Genomic DNA, 18281 nt, shown 5'->3' on the forward strand with positions numbered 1-18281 from the left:
CTTAGTTATCATGTGACCTTGGTGTTCTTCATTCTCCTTTGATCCAGGTGGGTTGAGACCAATTGATGCATCTTAGATGGCCGCTCGTTAGCATTTAAGACCCCAGACACCACGCTTCAAAGTGGGATGCAGAATGTTTTCATAATAGAATTATTTTGCCAATTGACTTAGAAGTCCCCTTAAGCCATAGTCCCCAAACCCCCGCCCTTGCTCCACTAACCTTCAAAGCATTCAGTTTATCCCGGAAACTTCTTTGCTTTTGGTCCAGTCCAGTTGAGCTGACCTTCCGTGTATTGAGTATTGTCCTTCCCTTCACCTAAAGTAGTTCTTATCTACTAACTAGTCAGTAAATAGCTGTCTCCCACCCTCCCTCCCCTTGTAACCACAAAAGAATGTGTTCTTCTCAGTTTATTCTATTTCTCAAGAACTTATAATAGTGGTCTTATACAGTATTTGTCCTTTTGCATCTGACTAATTTCACTCAGCATAATGCCTTCCAGGTTCCTCCATGTTATGAAATGTTTCACAGATTCCTCACTGTTCTTTATCGATGTGTAGTATTCCATTGTGTGAATATACCATAATTTATTTAACCATTCATCCTTTGACGGACACCTTGGTTGCTTCCAGCTTTTTGCTATTGTAAACAGTGCTGCAATAAATATGGGCATGCATGTATCTGTTCGTGTAAAGGCTCTTATTTCTCTAGGGTATATTCCGAGGAGTGGGATTTCTGGGTTGTATGGTAGTTCTATTTCTAACTTTTTAAGAAAACGCCAGATAGATTTCCAAAGTGGTTGTACCATTTTACATTCCCACCAGCAGTGTATAAGAGTTCCAATCTCTCCGCAGCCTCTCCAACATTTATTATTTTGTGTTTTTTGGATTAATGCCAGCCTTGTTGGAGTGAGATGAAATCTCATCACAGTTTTAATTTACATTTATCGAGAGCATTTTCTCATGTATCTGTTAGCGGCCTGAATATCTTCTTTAGTGAAGTGTGTGTTCATATCCTTTGCCCACTTCTTGATTGGGTTGTTTGTCTTTTTGTGGTTGAGTTTTAACAGAATCATATAGATTTTAGAGATCAGGCGCTGGTCGGAGATGTCATAGCTGAAAATTCTTTCCCAGTCTGTAGGTGGTCTTTTTACTCTTTTGGTGAAGTCTTTAGATGAGCATAGGTGTTTGATTTTTAGGAGTTCCCAGTTATCTGGTTTCTCTTCATCATTTTTGGTAATGTTTTGTATTCTGCTTATGCCTTGTATTAGGGCTCCTAGCATTGTCCCTATTTTTTCTTCCATGATCTGTATCGTTTTAGTCTTTATGTTTAAGTCTTTGATCCACTTGGAGTTAGTTTTTGTGCATGGTGTGAGGTATGGGTCCTGTTTCATTTTTTTGCAAATGGATATCCAGTTATGCTCCATCTTCTTTTGATGCTTCCTGGGTCATTAAACATTTTCCCCATAGAATCCTTCACTATTGCAACTCGAGGCTTGAATTTTTTCTTTCATTCTTTCTGCTTGAGAAATGCCGAGTGTGATCTTCCCTTCTGGTTTTCTATCTCCAGCTCTTTGCACGTGTCGTTATAACACTTTAGTCTTTTTGAGCCGTCCTTTGAAATCTTCTGTTCAGTTCTTTTGCTTCATCATTTCTTCCTTTTGCTTTAGCTACTTGACATTCAAAAGCAAGTTTCAGAGTCTCTTCTGACATCTATTTTGTCTTTTTTTGTCTCTAGTCTTTTTAATGAGCTCTTGCTTTCTTCATGTATGATGTCCTTGATGTCATTCCACAGCTCATCTGGTCATCGATCATTAGTGTCGTCGTGTCAAATCTATTCTTTAGATGGTCTCTTAATTCATGTGGGATATACTCCAGGTTGTACTTTGGCTCTCATGGGCTTGTTCTAATTTTCTTTGGTTTCAGCTTGAACTTGCGTATGAGCAATTGATGGTCTGATCCACAGTCAGCCCCTGGCTTTGTTCAGACTGGTGATATTGAGCTTTTATTTCATCTCTTTCCACAGATGTAGTGAATTTGATTCTTGTGTATTCCATATGGCAAAGTTCATGTGTATAGTCGCTATTTATGTTGATGAAAAAAGGTATTTGCAATGAAGAAGTCATTGGTCTTGCCAAATTCTATTATGTGATCTCTATCATCATTTCTGTCACCAAGGCCATATTTTCCAACTTCTGATTCTTCTTCTTTGTTCCAACTTTCACATTCCAATCACCAGTAGTTAGCATTGCATCCTGTTTGCGTGTTTGATCAATTTCAGACTGCAGAAGTTGTTAAAAATCTTCCATTTCTTAATTTTTGGCTGTAGTGGTTAGTGTGTAAATTTGAATAATAGTCCTATTAACTGGTCTTCCTTGTAGGAGTATTGATATTATCCTATCATTGTTGTGCTTCAGGATAGATCTTGAAATGTTCTTTTTGACAATGAATGCAATGCCATTCTTCTTCAAGTTGTCATTTCTGAAATGATGGCTATAAATTCAGGGTTTTTCCACTACCCCTTCAGAATGCCAGCCATATGCTCGGGATTCCCCAGGGCCCCACTACTTCTAAATTATTGGTCCCAAATTAGGGAGTTTCCTTCACCCCATCAGAATACCAGCCATAAGCTCAGGGGTTGCCAACCCCCCCTCACTTTTGACCTGCTGGTTCCCAATTCTCCCTTGGGTTTGATAATTCTTTAGAATGATGCACATAACTAAAACAGCACTATAGTTACGATTACAGTTTTATTTCAGTGAAAAGGATACAAATGCTGAGACACGTAGGGCAATCACTGGGAGGGTTACCAACATGGAGCTACCATGTTCTAACAAGGGATGTACTACCCTCCAACATGCATCAGTGTCTTTCACCAGTCAAGAAGCCCATGGAGCTTCCATTTCCAGAACCTTTATTGAGGCCTCATTACATACGCATGATTGATTAAATTATGCCCTTCTCCTCTCTGTGGTGGAAGGCTATCATGCCACTAAGTGGTCTTTCTGGCCTGGCCAGCTCCAACATGTGTGACCTCATTAGCATAAGCCCCTCAGGTACGGCCTGGAGGGCTCTTCAAAGGCACTTCAAGTACTGGGATATATTGCTCAGAAATCAAGAGCAAAGGCCAAATTTTTGGGCTAAAGTTAATTTTAAACTCCACAAGGGTCTTTAAAGATATTATCAGTTTTGAGGTAACACAGGGTCATACTCTAGTAGGATAGCACCTAATACTGAGTGCTATCCTTACAAAGGAGGTGGAGAGACACAGACAGACACACAGAAGAAAGACAATCATGTAAAGATGCATCTATACACCAAGGAATGTCTGAGGTTGCCAAAAGCTGGAAGAGACCAGAAAGAATTTTTCTGCAGAGCTTCTGGAGAAAACTTAGCCCTGTCAATGCCCTGAATTTGAGCTACTTGCTTCAAGAACTGTGAGACAATAAGTTTCTGTTTTTATAAGACACCCAATTTGTGGTATTTTGTCATGGCAGCCCTAAAAATTAGTACCTCACCCCCTTCCCTTCCTTCAATATCTCCTATTTATGGAAGAACACCATTCACCACCTGACAGCTAAAATGGCACTTATTTTTCTAAACCAAATATTAGATGTAATCTGGGAATCAGAAAAGTAACATCTCCTTTCCCATAAGATTTTGGCACCTGTCAGTGTTATAACCTTTTAAAGCAAGGAGCATGCATATAAACAAAATCAGGGAAAGCTTAGTGATGGATAAATCCGACATGCTGTATATTAATATGCCAGACATTTGTGACTATTACTTTGAGGGGGCTTGAGTATTGTCGTTCAAGCTGATTACTGGTACGTTGAGATGCCATTTCTTGTATTTAATTAGTACTTCGGAGTTTAAGTTGGGGGTCATGTGGAAATCACATTATTCTATACAAAGGGCCTCTTTAAAATTATTTATTTCGTATCTAGAACCCCTTGCTTTGATGGTGTTTTGTTTTTGTTGAAGTGATTAGATCAGTGTGCAGTAAGTGACAGAGAGGGAGGGGAGAAAAGTATCCAGCTTTGGCATTTCTAACCTCTCTCACTCTTGTCAGACTTAATGTTAAAAGCTGTATTTCTTACCCTTGTAAAAAAAAAAAAAAACTTGCAAAGGAAAATAGAAAATGGTCTGTGTCTACCTGCCACACTTCAAGTAAATTAGTTACACAGCAAAACTGTTTTCCGAGTATAATTTAACTGTATTGTACTACTTGAATCTGCATACTGGTGTGAGAGTGATTGTCAATTTTTATGAAATTTTGTAGTGTTAGCTTCAAAACGGGAAGATGCAGCAAAAATTTATAATGAAATGATCACTAAGGACAGTATTTCAAAGCAGTATTTACTGTTAGAACTTTCATGTGCTCTCTTGCTCAACCATAATTCATCCCCCTTTGAATAGAAAATGGGAATGGCTGATCCCTCTGGGAAGCAGAGCTTATCATGCACATATTTTGCACCATCAGGGAAATAATACCGATGTTCTCTCTATACACAGCTCTTTCTTCTGAATGAGGCAAAGTGGTTTATGTATATGATCTGGAGAATTCTCTTAGGACCTCAGTAAGGAAGGGGGCAAGCTCTGTATACTTCCATTAAAAACATCTAAGAACTCAGGGAGCAAAATGGCAGGCAGAGCTGCAAAGAAAATGGTTGTTTTTCTTGAAAATGGGTCTAGTATATTGTCTACAATATTTCTAAATGCCTCTTAGCATAAGGGGAATGTGTATTAAATTGAAAATTTATAAAAAGAAATTATATATGTTGGGCAGAGAGAAATAAACATGTTTTAGGAAACGGGCCTTGTTCACTAGAAATCCGAAAACTGACCTTACTCTTATTATTTCTAATTCAACATTGGAATCATCAATGAGTCAATTCTGTTATCAATGGAAAACTTTAAAATTTTCTGAAATTGTAGAAATTTCCAATTAGGAGGAGCCTTGGAAAGGCTGTTAACTCGCTTCCTTAGGTGATCACAGGGCTTGGCACAGAGCAGGTATTCCAATTTACAGCATGGTGCTCAGAAAAATTAAATGAGGTGGCCACGTTCTCATAATTAGTTGTGATGGTTTAAGATTTCCTGATTTTCTGCCAGTTGCTCCTGTTTCAGTACTAAGGCTTTAAGAAACCACCTTGTTCAGAAATTAACTCTGTGGAAGCAAAGCTTTGAAGGAGCTAAATGATAGCAAAACACCAAACCAATTTCTATACCAAAGCTATATAAAACAGGGAAGGAAAAAGAGCAGTTGGAAGAGTTGTGTTTAGAATCCAGAGAAACATCACAGGCAACGAGACACTATCTCTGACAACAGAATAGGCAGGTATAGTTTTCATTATGTACTACGAGATTGTAAAAACTAGCAAATTATTTTTTTTCTGAACTGAATCATATTTTTCAGTAGTTTTTCATTTTTCCTGATGCCTTATACATATTTTTGACTGAGTAGGGATTGATACCGAACTCTTGAAAATTTGTTTGAAATTTTCTGCTGCAAATTTTTTCTGACTATTTATTGATTTAGAAATAAACACATGCTTTGCTGAGATGATTATACATTTTAAGAAATACTGCTGTGATTTATGTTCTCATAACATCGATTAACTTTTAAATTCATGAAAGTATAAGGTAAAAGCAAAAACAGTCCATGTCACTTCATCCGGATAACAATGTTTTTTTAAAGCAATACAATTGCGTGACTTAACAATTTAAGCAATGTGTTGTTGTTAGGTGCCACTGAGTCAGTTCGGACTCCTAGCGACCCTGTGTATAACAGATGGGAACGCTGCCCAGTCCTGCACCATCCTCACGATCATTGTTATGCCTGAGCCCATTGTTACAGCCACTGTGCAAACAGTGTTGTTGTTAGGTTGTTAGGTGCTGTCGAGTCCATTCCGACACATAATGACCCTATGAACAATAGAACGAGACACTGCTGGGTCCTGCTCCATCCTCACAATACTTGTTATGCTTGAGCCTACTGTTGCAGCCACTATCTATGTCAATCCATCTTGTTGAAAGTCTACTTTTTCACTGACTCTCTACTTTACCAGCATGATGTCCTTCTCCAGGGACTGACCCTCCTGATAACATGTCCTAAGTATGTGAGACGAAGCCTCGCCATTCTGGCTTCTAAAGAGCATTCTGGTTGTACTTCTTCTAAGACAGATTTGTTTGTTCTTTTGGAATTCTTGGTCCTTTCAATATCCTTCACCAATACCACAATTCAAAGGCATCAATTCTTCTTCAGTATTCCTTATTCATCGTCCAGCTTTCACATACGTATGAGGCGAGTGAAAACACCATGGTTTGGATCAGGTGCACCTTAGTCTTCAAGGTGGAATCTTTACTTTTCAACACTTTAAGGAGGTCTTTTGTGGCAGATTTGCTCAATGTAATGCGTCTTTTGAATTCCTGACTGCTGCTTCCATGGGTGTTGATTGTGGATCCAAGTGAAATGAAACCCCTGACAATTTTAACCTTTTCTCCATTTATCATAACATTGCTTATTGGTCCAATTGTGATGATTTTTGTTTTTCTTATGTTGAGGTGTAATCCATACTGAAGACTGTGGTCTTTGATCTTCATCAGTAAGTGCTTCGAGTCCCCTTCACTTTCAACAAGCAAGGTTGTGTCATCTGCATAACACAGGTTGTTAATGAGTCTTCCTCCAATCATGATGTTTCATTCTTCTTCATATAGTCCAGTTTCTTGGATTATTTGTTCAGCATACAGATTGAATAAGTATGGTGAAATGATCCAACCCTGATGTACCCTGTTCCTAACTTTAAACCACACAGTATCCCCTTGGTCTGTTTGAATGACTGCCTCTTGACCTATTTACAGGTTCCTCATGAGCACAATTAAGTGTTCTGGAATTCCCATTCTTTGCAATGTTATTCATAATTTATTATGACCCACACAGTCAAATGCCTTTACATAGTCAATAAAGTACAAGTAAACATCTTCCTGGTATTCTCTGCTTTCAGCCAGGATCCATCTGAAATCAGCAATGATATCCTTGGTTCCATGTCCTCTTCTGAATCTGGCTTGAATTTCTGGCAGTTCCCTGTAGATATACTGCTGCAGCCACTTTTGAATGATCTTCAGGAAAATTTTACTCGCATGTGGAATTAATGATATTGTTTAATAATTTCCACATTTGGTTGGATCAACTTTCTTGTTGTCAAACACAGTACAGAACTTTAATATGAAAGATAATATCCTCCCTTGAAAACAAAACCATGAGTATAAGTTTCTTTTGAATCCAAGAGCTGCCTCAGAAGAAAGGCATAGTAATCTACTTCTGAAAAATCAGCCATGGATAAGAACAACCTTGAATAAGAAGAATATCCATAAACCTGAGACATTAACAGGACTAAACCTATCCTATAAGCTATAGGGGGATTTAAAAAAAATCTTTCAGCCGACCAGGTATTTTATATAAAGTATTTATGAATAGAAATGGACTTATTGACGTTAATATTATAGTTCTGAGAAAAGGAAAGATCTATGGGGCACTAATGACAAAGTTTCAGGGTTACAATTATAACAATAAAGGAGTAAAACTACGTAGGAATTTAATTTATGAACAGAGTGCTATCCTTCACATACACACACACACACACACAATTAGCCCCTGAAGACTCTATGGAGCACAGCCCTATTTTGACATACATGGGATTGCCATGAATCAGAATTGACTCAGCAGCACCTGGTATGTACCCAGATTTTTTTCTATGCTTACATTTGTTGTTGTTAGGTGCTGTGGAGTCAATTTCGACTTACAGAGACCCCACGTGACAGATAGAACTGCCTCATAGTGTTTTCTAGGCTGTAACAGATCACCAGTTCTTTTTCTCATGGAGCCATGCTGGGTGAATTCAAACTGCCAACTTTTCAGTTAGCAGCTGAGGGCTTAACCATTGCTCCACCAGGGCTCCTTATGCTTATGCTAATGTCTTAATGTTATGTTTATTTTCAAAACAGAGAACACAGTATACTTATTATGTATATGCTTTTTCACTTTTAAGATATAAAGACCTATATAATTCTCTTTGTTAGAGAGAACAAATGCATCCCTTACATGTATAATTTTATGATTCTTGACAATGAAATAAACTTGTGCAACCACAGTCACTGTGAAGCAAAAACTCCCCTCAGAGTTTGCTCATGCCCCTTGCTAATCATCCAACTGAGACACTGATATAAATTCTATCACGGTAGAATAGTTTTGCCTCTTCAAGACCTGCAAATGAACGGGGCCACACATTTATACTCTTTTGTGTCTATGTTCTTTAGCTCAGCATAATGTTTTTGAGATGCATTTATACTGTTGCTTGCATTAGTATTTCATTCCCTTCATCTTGCTGAGTAAAGTTGCATGGTGTGTGTCATGAATTGAATTGCATTCCCCAAAAATATGTGTATCAATTTGGCTAGGCCATGATTCCCAGTAATGTGTGATTGTCCATCATTTTTCATCTGATGTGATTTTCCTGTGTGTTGTAAATCCTACCTCTACGATGTTAACGAGGTGGGATAGCTGGCAGTTATGTTAATGAGGCAGGACTCTATCTACAAGATTGGATTGTGCCTTGAGCCAAAGTCTTTTGAGATATAAAAGAGAGGCAAGCAGAGAGACAGGGGAACCTCATACCACCAAGAAAGCAGTGCCGGGAGCATTGTGTGTCCTTTGGACCCAGAGTTCCTGTGCAGAGAAGGTCTTAATCCAGGGGAAGATAAATGAGAAGGAACTTCCTCCAGAGCTGACAGAGAGAGAAAGACTTTCCCTGGAGCTGAAGCCCTGAATTTCGACTTCTAACCTACTAGACTGTGAGAGAATAAATTCTCTTTGTTAAAGCCATCAGCTTGTGAAATTTCTGTTATAGCAGCACTAGGTAACTAAGACAGTATGGCTATATCACAATTTGTTTATCCATTCACATACTTATGAACATTTTATTTATTTCCAATTCTGTACTATTTCATGTACTTGTGTTTCTTTTTTTGTGAAATGTTTATTCATCTCTTTGCTTATTTTGGATGATTTGTTGTAAGAGTATTATGTATACATGGTATACAAGATACATGTTAGATACATGCAACGCAAATATTTTCTCCCAGTTTATGACTTGTCCTTTCATATTCTCAATTATGTTTTTTGAAGGAAAGCTTTTAATTTTACTAATATCTAATTGTGATCACTAAGGTTGTGTGTCAACCTGGCTGAGCTGTGATTCTCAGTGGTTTGGCAGTTATGATGTAGTTTGTCAGTCCTATCATGATGTAATCACTTCCATGATGAGATCTGATATAATGCGATCACCTCCATGGGATCTGCTGTGAGTAGCCACTCAGTTGAAAGGGAGTTTCTTGGGGATGTGGGTGTGGGTGCATCCAAAACAGGTGGACTTTTGCTTGCCCTGGATCCCACAGCTGGCTCCTTTTCATCTGACCTCTGGTTCTTGGGACTTGAGCTAGCAGCTTATGGGCCGTCTTGCCTTCCAGTCTTGGGATTTGTCAGTATTTGCAGTCTGTAAGCCAGAGCCCTACTGTCTGACCTGTTGATCTTGGGTTCTTCAGCCCCTGCAGCTACGTGAGTCAGGAGAAGCCTCCAGTCTTACCCAGGGACTTGGGATTTTCCAGCCTCTACAACTGTGTGAGCCATTTCCGTGATATAAATCTCTCTGCGTCTAAATACTTATACACTTTACTGATTTTGCTTCTCTAGGGAACCCGGCCTAAGATACCAATTAATAATTTTTCCTTTACATCAATAAGGTTTGTCTTTCCAAGCAATTTTAGCCTGACTCATGGTTGTGAAGAATTTTCCCTGTTTTGTTTGAGAAGTTTTATAGTTTTCATATTAATATTTAAGACACTGGTCTATTTAATACTGATTTTTGTGAAAGATATGAAGTAGGAGATGAGGTTAAATTCTTTCCATATGGATATCCAATTATTCCAGTACAAAGCATTGAAAAAAAAATCCTTTCCTCCATTGAATTACATTGACAACTTTGTTGACAGTCAATTGAGCATAAACTGATTTTGATTGGAATTGCAGTGAATTTATGGATCAATTTGGAGAGTCTTGGCATTTTGACAATATCACATGAGTTGAAATAATATTTTCTGAGAAAATTTCTCTGCTTACTTATAATGTTTAGTTCTTTTAGCCACACTTTATTGTTTTCACTGTCTAGATCTCACACATATTTTGTTAACTTATTTCTAATTATTATGTTTTTAAGAGATTTTAAGTGATATTTGTAATTACATTTTCCAATTAATTTTTGCCAGCCTATAGAAGTACAGTTGATATAAAAACAATATATATACATATCATATATAGGTTTTCCATCATTGACAAATGGACTTAGTATTTGAGGAAATTTTTTTGAGATACCTCAGGATTTTCTTTGTACTCAGTTATATTGTCTGAGAATAAAGATGTTATAAATTAAATTGTATCCCCCAAAACATGTGTTGGAATACTAACTTCTTTACCTTTGAGATAATCCTGTTTGGAAATAAGGTTTTTTGTAGTGTTAATTACATAATACCTGAAAAAGTGGGTTCTAAATCTGATGATTTACAAATTTTAAAAAGAGCAGTTTAGACACAGAGGTACACATACACAGGGAAAGATAGATGACATGTGAGGATCATCTACAAGCAAAGACATGGAAAGTGTTGCCTACAGACACCAGAACCTAGGAGAGAGGCTCATCGAAGGGTCTGACATGGCTGAGACTCTGATTTGGACTTATAACCTGCAGAACTGTGTGAAAATGAATTGCTGTTCTTTAAAGCAACCCACTTGTGGTATTTTTGTTATGATAGCATTAGGTAACTAAGGAAGCAGTCAAAAAGAAGGCAATGCAATTGCAGCTTATAATATCAAAGGAGTACCAATCTTAGGAGGTGTGGAAACATAGCCCAAACTATGGACATGTAGGATAAGCCCGCAGTATTTTAGGAGTATATAAAATGTCTCTCATATATGAGATTGCATTTTTGAGCCAAATGAAGTTACTCAGGAAGTTTATTGGTTAGAATTATAAAAGACAGTTTAAGACAGACAGATAATGAATATTTTTATGATTTATGTGAACCAGAATGCTCCTTAGAAGCAAGGATGGCCAAACTGCATCTTACATACTTTGGACGTGTTGTCAGGAGAAACCAGTCCCTGGAGAAAGACATCATGCTTGGCGAAGTACGGGGTCAGCGGAAAAGAGGAAGACCCTCAATGAGGTGGATTGACACAGTGGCTGCAACGATGGGCTTAAACATAACAATGATTGTGAGGATGGTGCAGGACCAGGCAGTGTTTTGTTCTGTGGTACATAGGGTTGCTATGAGTTGGAACCAACTCAAGGCACCTAACAACAACAACAAAAACACATAAAGTACAAACGTTACAAATTATTTATTTACCTTTTGAGTTACAATAACCTGAAAGAATTCTGAGTCTACTGATACCAAATAAAAGATAACAGTATAAACCATCAACTTAAAGTACTTGGTTAACTTATTTGTATCCTCCAACTATGTGGCAAGGTGTGTTATAATAGTTTTCTATTCTTCAAAATTCTCAGTGTACATAGGTTAATGTGTGTTGCTCAATGTGTTCAGTCACTGTGTGTGTCTGTGTGTGTGTATAAGAGAGAGATACATACATGGATATTAGATGCTATTGGTTGGATAAACATACATTTCAGCGGTTTTATAGACTCAGAATACAAAAGACGTACCTTTTCAGGTTTTCTTGGGGCTGTCAGCTAGAATAGCTTTTACATATGAAAAAGTTAATTGTGTTGAGATTATGTATATGACCTGGTTAGGTACATTGCTGAATTCCGTTTTTATTAGAAGTTAGGAAGTTCCTGGTCATATTCATTGCCAGAATTCACAGAGAAATTTCTGCTCTTGTTGGTCATTCATGATGATCCCAGTATTGAAAACCCAGAATTTAAAAATTCAATTGACTTTGAAAGAGGCCGTGATGTAATGGAAATAGCCTTTAATTGGCTATCAGCAAACATGGTCCCACTCTAAGCTGATTAATATCATCCGTTATAGTAATAGTTCACTCTTCTTTGGGCTTTAGAATGAGGTTTATATATTTTTTGTTTTTTTTACATTATGCTAGCTGTGAATGTAATGGACAAAATTTAAATTCAGAATTCATACATTTAAATTTTGTATGTAAAATTTGCAACTTTTAATACTTGTAAAGTTAATTTATGAGAATAATGGGTCAGTTTTGATGAACCCCCCAAAAATGGAGGTTATACGTATTACTTTTATGTTAGCTTTATCATTTTTGTTATTTCCTGTTTCTATTAATTTATTTACTGTTCGTTGTATTCACTCCTATGTGTGTTTTCTTAAACTTGTTGAGCAACTTTGGTTTATCCATGTCTGCTATTTGTAGGGTGTTCCATGGTCAGATTGCTACATTCCACTATGTGATAACATTTTTTAAAAGCTGGATTTGCTATATCTTAATACTCATTAATTAAACTGATACAGTAGGAGAGATTTTATCTCAAGTTCCTCTCTAAATTGAATTACGTCAATGTTTTTATATAACGTAAATTTAAAACCAATGAGAGTGTGTTGATATTTAGGTATATTTGAGTATGCATTTTCTATGTTACCACAGGTTTTAAAAATACAATTTGAATAAACTTTTATGGAAAGACCCAAGCTTCTACCATGGCTCCCTGGAGTTCTGTGACATATCTTTTTCTGTAAATAATCCCTCTGTATTCTCTCAACTATAAAATATTTTGATTTTCATATGTAGAAACGTCTAAATTAAAAAATCAAAAATTAAAACATGACTGACAGCTATTGTTGGTTTTGCTTTATTTATCACGATTCCATCCCCATATATGATATATGTATTTATTTTTTGTATTGAACTTTCACATTAAGATTAGTCACTGCATTTTCTAAACAGTGAAAATAGATGAGGAATTTAATATGACAAGTGTTGATTTAGTAGGCTCCAATGGAGAGTGAATTTTCTTCTTGACTGCATGCCTAATACTTTTGGAAGGCATTGAGAATTTGCCTGAGGCCTATAAACATTGAGCCTGTGGTTCAAAATGCTAGAATATACCTTATGCAATTCTTTATGTGTGCTTGATTTAAAATAAAAGAAAATCCTGTAGAAATTTTCCTCATTAATCTGCCTACTTTGATTCAATAGACTCTGACTCAGAGCAATGAGATGATTTGCTGACATAAGTAAGCACAATGGACTTCAATCCTTAAAGCCTGAGGGTAATCTGTTTTGCTTTCTAAGTTATTCTGAACTAGGAGTATCATAAGATATAAATCCCAAAAGTTGAATTTGCTTGTTAGTCCCATTTAGAGTTTTTGTTTCTTATTCCAATATTACCAAGAAGAATTTAACATTATGATAATAGTCTTAATTTTCTTTAATAAGCAAGAACGATTTATTTAAGGACTAATATAACATTTTTTAAAGGTCAACACCAGCTATATGCTGTTTCTATCCCAAATACAAAGCTTTTGCTTGCAAATGCATTTGCTGTACTTCGTGCAATGGTGGATTTTCATCCACAGCATGTGCATCAAATGTGTACCTCTGATTCTCTGACTTTCATCTCTCTTTCATGAATCAGATCTAATTTTTCTTTGTCTTCTGAATGTATTTATGCATATTCCCTGTTGGGCCCAAACCCAATTTTGAATATTTCCACCTCTAAACTATTCCCTTCTCTTGATTCATCTGTCTATAAACTCAATATTTTCTCAACCACCAAGACTTGAAAACTTAGTTGCTTCTTACTCCCTTACCACCTCCCATCATTCAATTTAGTTGCAGTGTCCTGTGCTTTCTGACTTTGGCTCTTAAATCTAGGCCTTGCCTTTTGATATCCCTGATGGCTTTCATTACATTGCACTTGGTCTATTGAAATAATTTATATTTTTCTTCTGTGATACAACTATGACACTATTCCCAAATTGCCTTCTGCAAAGTTCAGCTCTGATTATATCATTCTTCTGCTTAAAAAATTTCATTTTCTTCCCATTGCCTGCTAAGAGACACCTGTCGAAGTTGTATCTGGAAAATGCTTACATTTTATGTGCTCTGGAGGTAATAAGGCCACATTTGGCTGACACAAAAGGAAACAAAATAGAGTAGGCAATGGCTGATAACCTAAAACTTTAATGTGAAGAAGCCACGCAGATGTCTGAAATGCCCAAAAAGAACATGCAATTTCACACAAAGACTAATCACAATGATTTTTTAAAATAGAGGTAAGGGCTTTCTGGATTAGCTAGCAACTAAAGCAACCATTCTTCTTTGTACCAGGTGGTATTCCAAAGTCCTTTTCTGCCGAGAAGTTTTACTCATCCCACATGGGCCTCTTAGGAGTTGAGTATATGATGACACGAGGGGAAAGGCAACTTTCAGTGATGGTTCTCTACCCAGGTACTTTTGAATAGAAACATACCTGGTAATAAAGCCAAATGCAATGCATGCTTATGTCCACAATTATCTTGTGAACAGAGCTATCTATCTTATCTGATGTTATACGACCCTTAAGACTCATAAAAAATTGTGCATTATATGTTGTTGTTGTTGTTGTTGTTGTTCTTAGGTGTTGTTGAGTTGGTTCTGACTCATACCAGAACAGAATGAAACACTGCCTGGTCCTATGCCATCCTCACAATCATTGCTATGCTTGAGCCCATCTTTGCAGCCACTGTGTTAATCCACCCTATTGAGGGTCTTCCTCTCTTTTGCTGACCATCTATGAAGCATGATGTCCTTCTCCAGAGACTGGTCCCTCCTGATAACATGTCCAAAATATGTGAGACAAAGTTTCATCATCCTCGCTTATAAGGAGCTCTGTGGCTGTACTACTTCCAAGAGAGATTTGCTCATTCTTCTGGCAGTCCGTGGTATATTCAATATTCTTCACCAACACCATAATTCAAAGGAGTCAATTCTTCTTCAGCCTTCCATAGAATAGATTGGGATAATAATAATTTTCATTCAAGATTATTGTCTATTTCCTTACATACGTCCTGTGATTCAGCTTTGCTCAACTACGTGCCCCTTTTTACTTCTGCTTTCTGTGCAATGTTCTCTTGGCGTTCATTAAGACTGAAAAGACAATCTCACTCTCAGACATCAGTTTATAAAAATGCATTGCAAGTTAAAAACGATAATAACATTTTCTTAAGGTAAGATGGTAGTATTCTTGTCATTTCTCAGGAGAAACTATAGAGCTTCTTATTTTTTCTCCACAAACCATCTGATATTGTCTGTATCCCTCCAAATCCACTCATCGAGGCCCAGTTTATCTTTTAAGGGAAGATCCAAATTCAATTTTTCAATTTTTGCCAGAATTTTGAGAGTCCTTTACCATTTTATCATCTGTTATAGCTTTTTTCTATTAATGATATCTTTTTTTGTAACAGTCCTTTTTCATACATGGCAATATAGCTCCTTGAATCAACAATTGTTTTGATTCTTATACTTCTTGCAACAGTTAGCAGAGTATAATACACATAGTAAGCTTTAAGTAAATATGTATTGAGTTGAATGTGAACACAGGTTTATAACAATGTCTGGTAAATTATATTTTATAAAATCAAAGAGATGTATTGGGGATACCTTCTTACTCAGACTTTTTTTTTTTCTTTTTAGTTGTGGTGTAGGTGAAAGTTTACAGTTCAAGTTAATTTCTCATACAAGAATTTATCCACATATTGTTTTGTGACATTAGTTGCAATCCTCACAATGTCACAGCACACTCCCCCTGGGTTCTCTGTGTCCTTTTAACCAGTTCCTTTCCCTTCCTGCCTTCTCTTCCTGCCTCTGTATAGGAGTCACCTGTCTGGTCTTGTGTATCTCACTGAACTAGGAAGCACACTTCTCACATGTATTATTTTTTGTTTTACAGCCCTGTCTAATGCTTGTCTGAAGAGTGGGCTTTGGGAATGGTTTTAGTTCTGGGTTAACAGAGCACCTGGGGGCCATAGTTTCAGAGGTTCCAGTCTCTGTCAGACCATTAAGTCTGGTCTTTTTACATCAGTTTGAGTTCTGCTCCACAGTTTTCTCCTGGTCCTTACAAAACTGCTATGTTCCCTGTCAGGGCGGTTGTTGGTGGTAGATGGGCACTATCTAGTTCTTCTGGTCTCAAGCTGGTGGAGTCTCTGGTTTATGTGGACTTTTAGTCTCTTGTGCTAATATTTTCCTTGTACCTTTGGTGTTCTTCATTCTGCTTTGCTACAAGTGGGTTGGGACCAATTGATACATTTTAGACGGCCACTCACAGGCTTTTAAGACTTCAGATGCAACCCACCAAAGTGCAATGCAGGACATTTTCTTAAACTTTGTTATCCAAGTTGACCTAAATGTCCCCTAAAACTATGGTCTCCCAGTTACTCTGTCCCTTAAAGTGTTTGGATGTGTTCAGGAAACTTCTTAGCTTTTGGTTTAGTCCAGTTGTGCTGACTTCCCCATATTGTGTGTTGTCCTTCCCTTCACCGAAGATGAACCTTGTCTGCAATCTAGTTAATGAATACCCCTCTCCCTCCAAGCCCTTGTAACCATCAAAGAATGCTTTCTTCTGTGTTTAAACCTTTTCTTGAGTTCTTGTAATAGTGGTCTAATACAATATTTGTCCTTTTTTTTTTTTTTTTATTGTGCTTTAAGTGAAAGTTTACAAATCAGGTCAGTCTCTCATACAAAAACTTACATACACCTTGCTATATGCTCCTAATTGCTCTCCCTCTGATGAGATAGCACAGTACTTCCCACCCCTCTCTCTCCTCTATACATTTGGGTAGCTTCTGGACACCTCTGCCCTCGTCTCCCCTCCTGACAGGAGATGCCAACATAGTCTCATGTGTCGATTTGATCCAAGAAGCTTGTTCTTCACCAGTCTCATTTTCCATCCCCTATTCCAGTCCAATCCCTGTCAGAGGAGTTGGCTTTGGGAATGGTTCCTGCCCTGGGGTAACAGATGGTCCAGGGTCCATGGCCTCCAGGGTTCCTCCAGTCCCAGTCTGACCATTAAGTCTGATCTTTTTATGAGAATTTGGGGGTATGCATCCCACTGCTCTCCTGCTCCCTCAGGGCTTCTCTGTTGAGTTCCCTGTCAGGGCAGTCATCCAATGTGGCCAGGTACCATCTAGCTCTTCTGGTCTCAGGATGATGTAGTCTCTGGTTTATGTGGCCCTTTTAGTCTCTTAGGCTCATAATTATTTCATGCCTTTGGTGTTCTTCATTCTTCCTTGTTCTAGGTGGGTTGAGACCCATTGATGCATCTTAGATGGCCACTTGTTAGCATGTAAGACTGCAGACACCACTCTCCAAAGTGGAATGCAGAATGTTTTCTTAATAGATTTTCTTATGCCAGTTGACTTAGATGACCCCTGAAACCATGGTCCTCAAACCCCTGCCCCTGCTATGCTGGTCTTTGAAGTGTTCAGTTTTTTTAAGGAAACTTTGTTTTTGGTTTAGTCCATTTGTGTTGACCTCTCCTTTATTGTGTATTGTCTTTCCCTTCACCTAAAACGAAACTTATCTACTATCTAATTAGTGAGTACCCCCCTCCTTCCCACCCTCCCCCCCATAACCATCAAAGAGTATTTTCTTCTCTGCTTAAACTGTTTGTCCGTTCTTATAATACTGCTGTTATACAATATTTGTCCTTCTGCAATTGACTGATTTCACTCAGCATAATGTCTTCAAGATTTCCCCATGTTATGAAAAGTTTCATGGATTCAACATTGTTCATTATCAATGCATAGTATTCCACTGTGTGAATATATAAAAAAAAATAGTTTATTTATCCATTCATCCACTGATGGACACCTCGGTTGCTTCCAACTTTTTGCTATTGTAAACAGTGCTACCATGAACATGGGTGTGCATATATCTGTTCATATAAAGGTTCTTATTTCTCTAGAATATATTCCAAGGAGTTGGATTGCTGGATCGTATGGTAATTATATTTCTAGTTTTTTAAGGAAGCGCCAAATCTATTTCCAAAGTGGTTGTACCATTTGACATTCCCACTAGAAGTATGTAATTGTTACAATCTCTCTACAACCTCTCCAACATTTATTATTTTGTGCTTTTTGGATTAATGCCAGCCTTTTTGGAGTGAGGTGGAATCTCATTGTAGTTTTGATTTGCATTTCTCTAATCGCTAATAATCGAGAGCATTTTCTCATGTATCTGTTAGCTACCTGAACAT

Source organism: Loxodonta africana, chromosome 4 (assembly GCF_030014295.1).
Source record: "Loxodonta africana isolate mLoxAfr1 chromosome 4, mLoxAfr1.hap2, whole genome shotgun sequence".
NCBI classification, from domain to species: domain Eukaryota; kingdom Metazoa; phylum Chordata; class Mammalia; order Proboscidea; family Elephantidae; genus Loxodonta; species Loxodonta africana.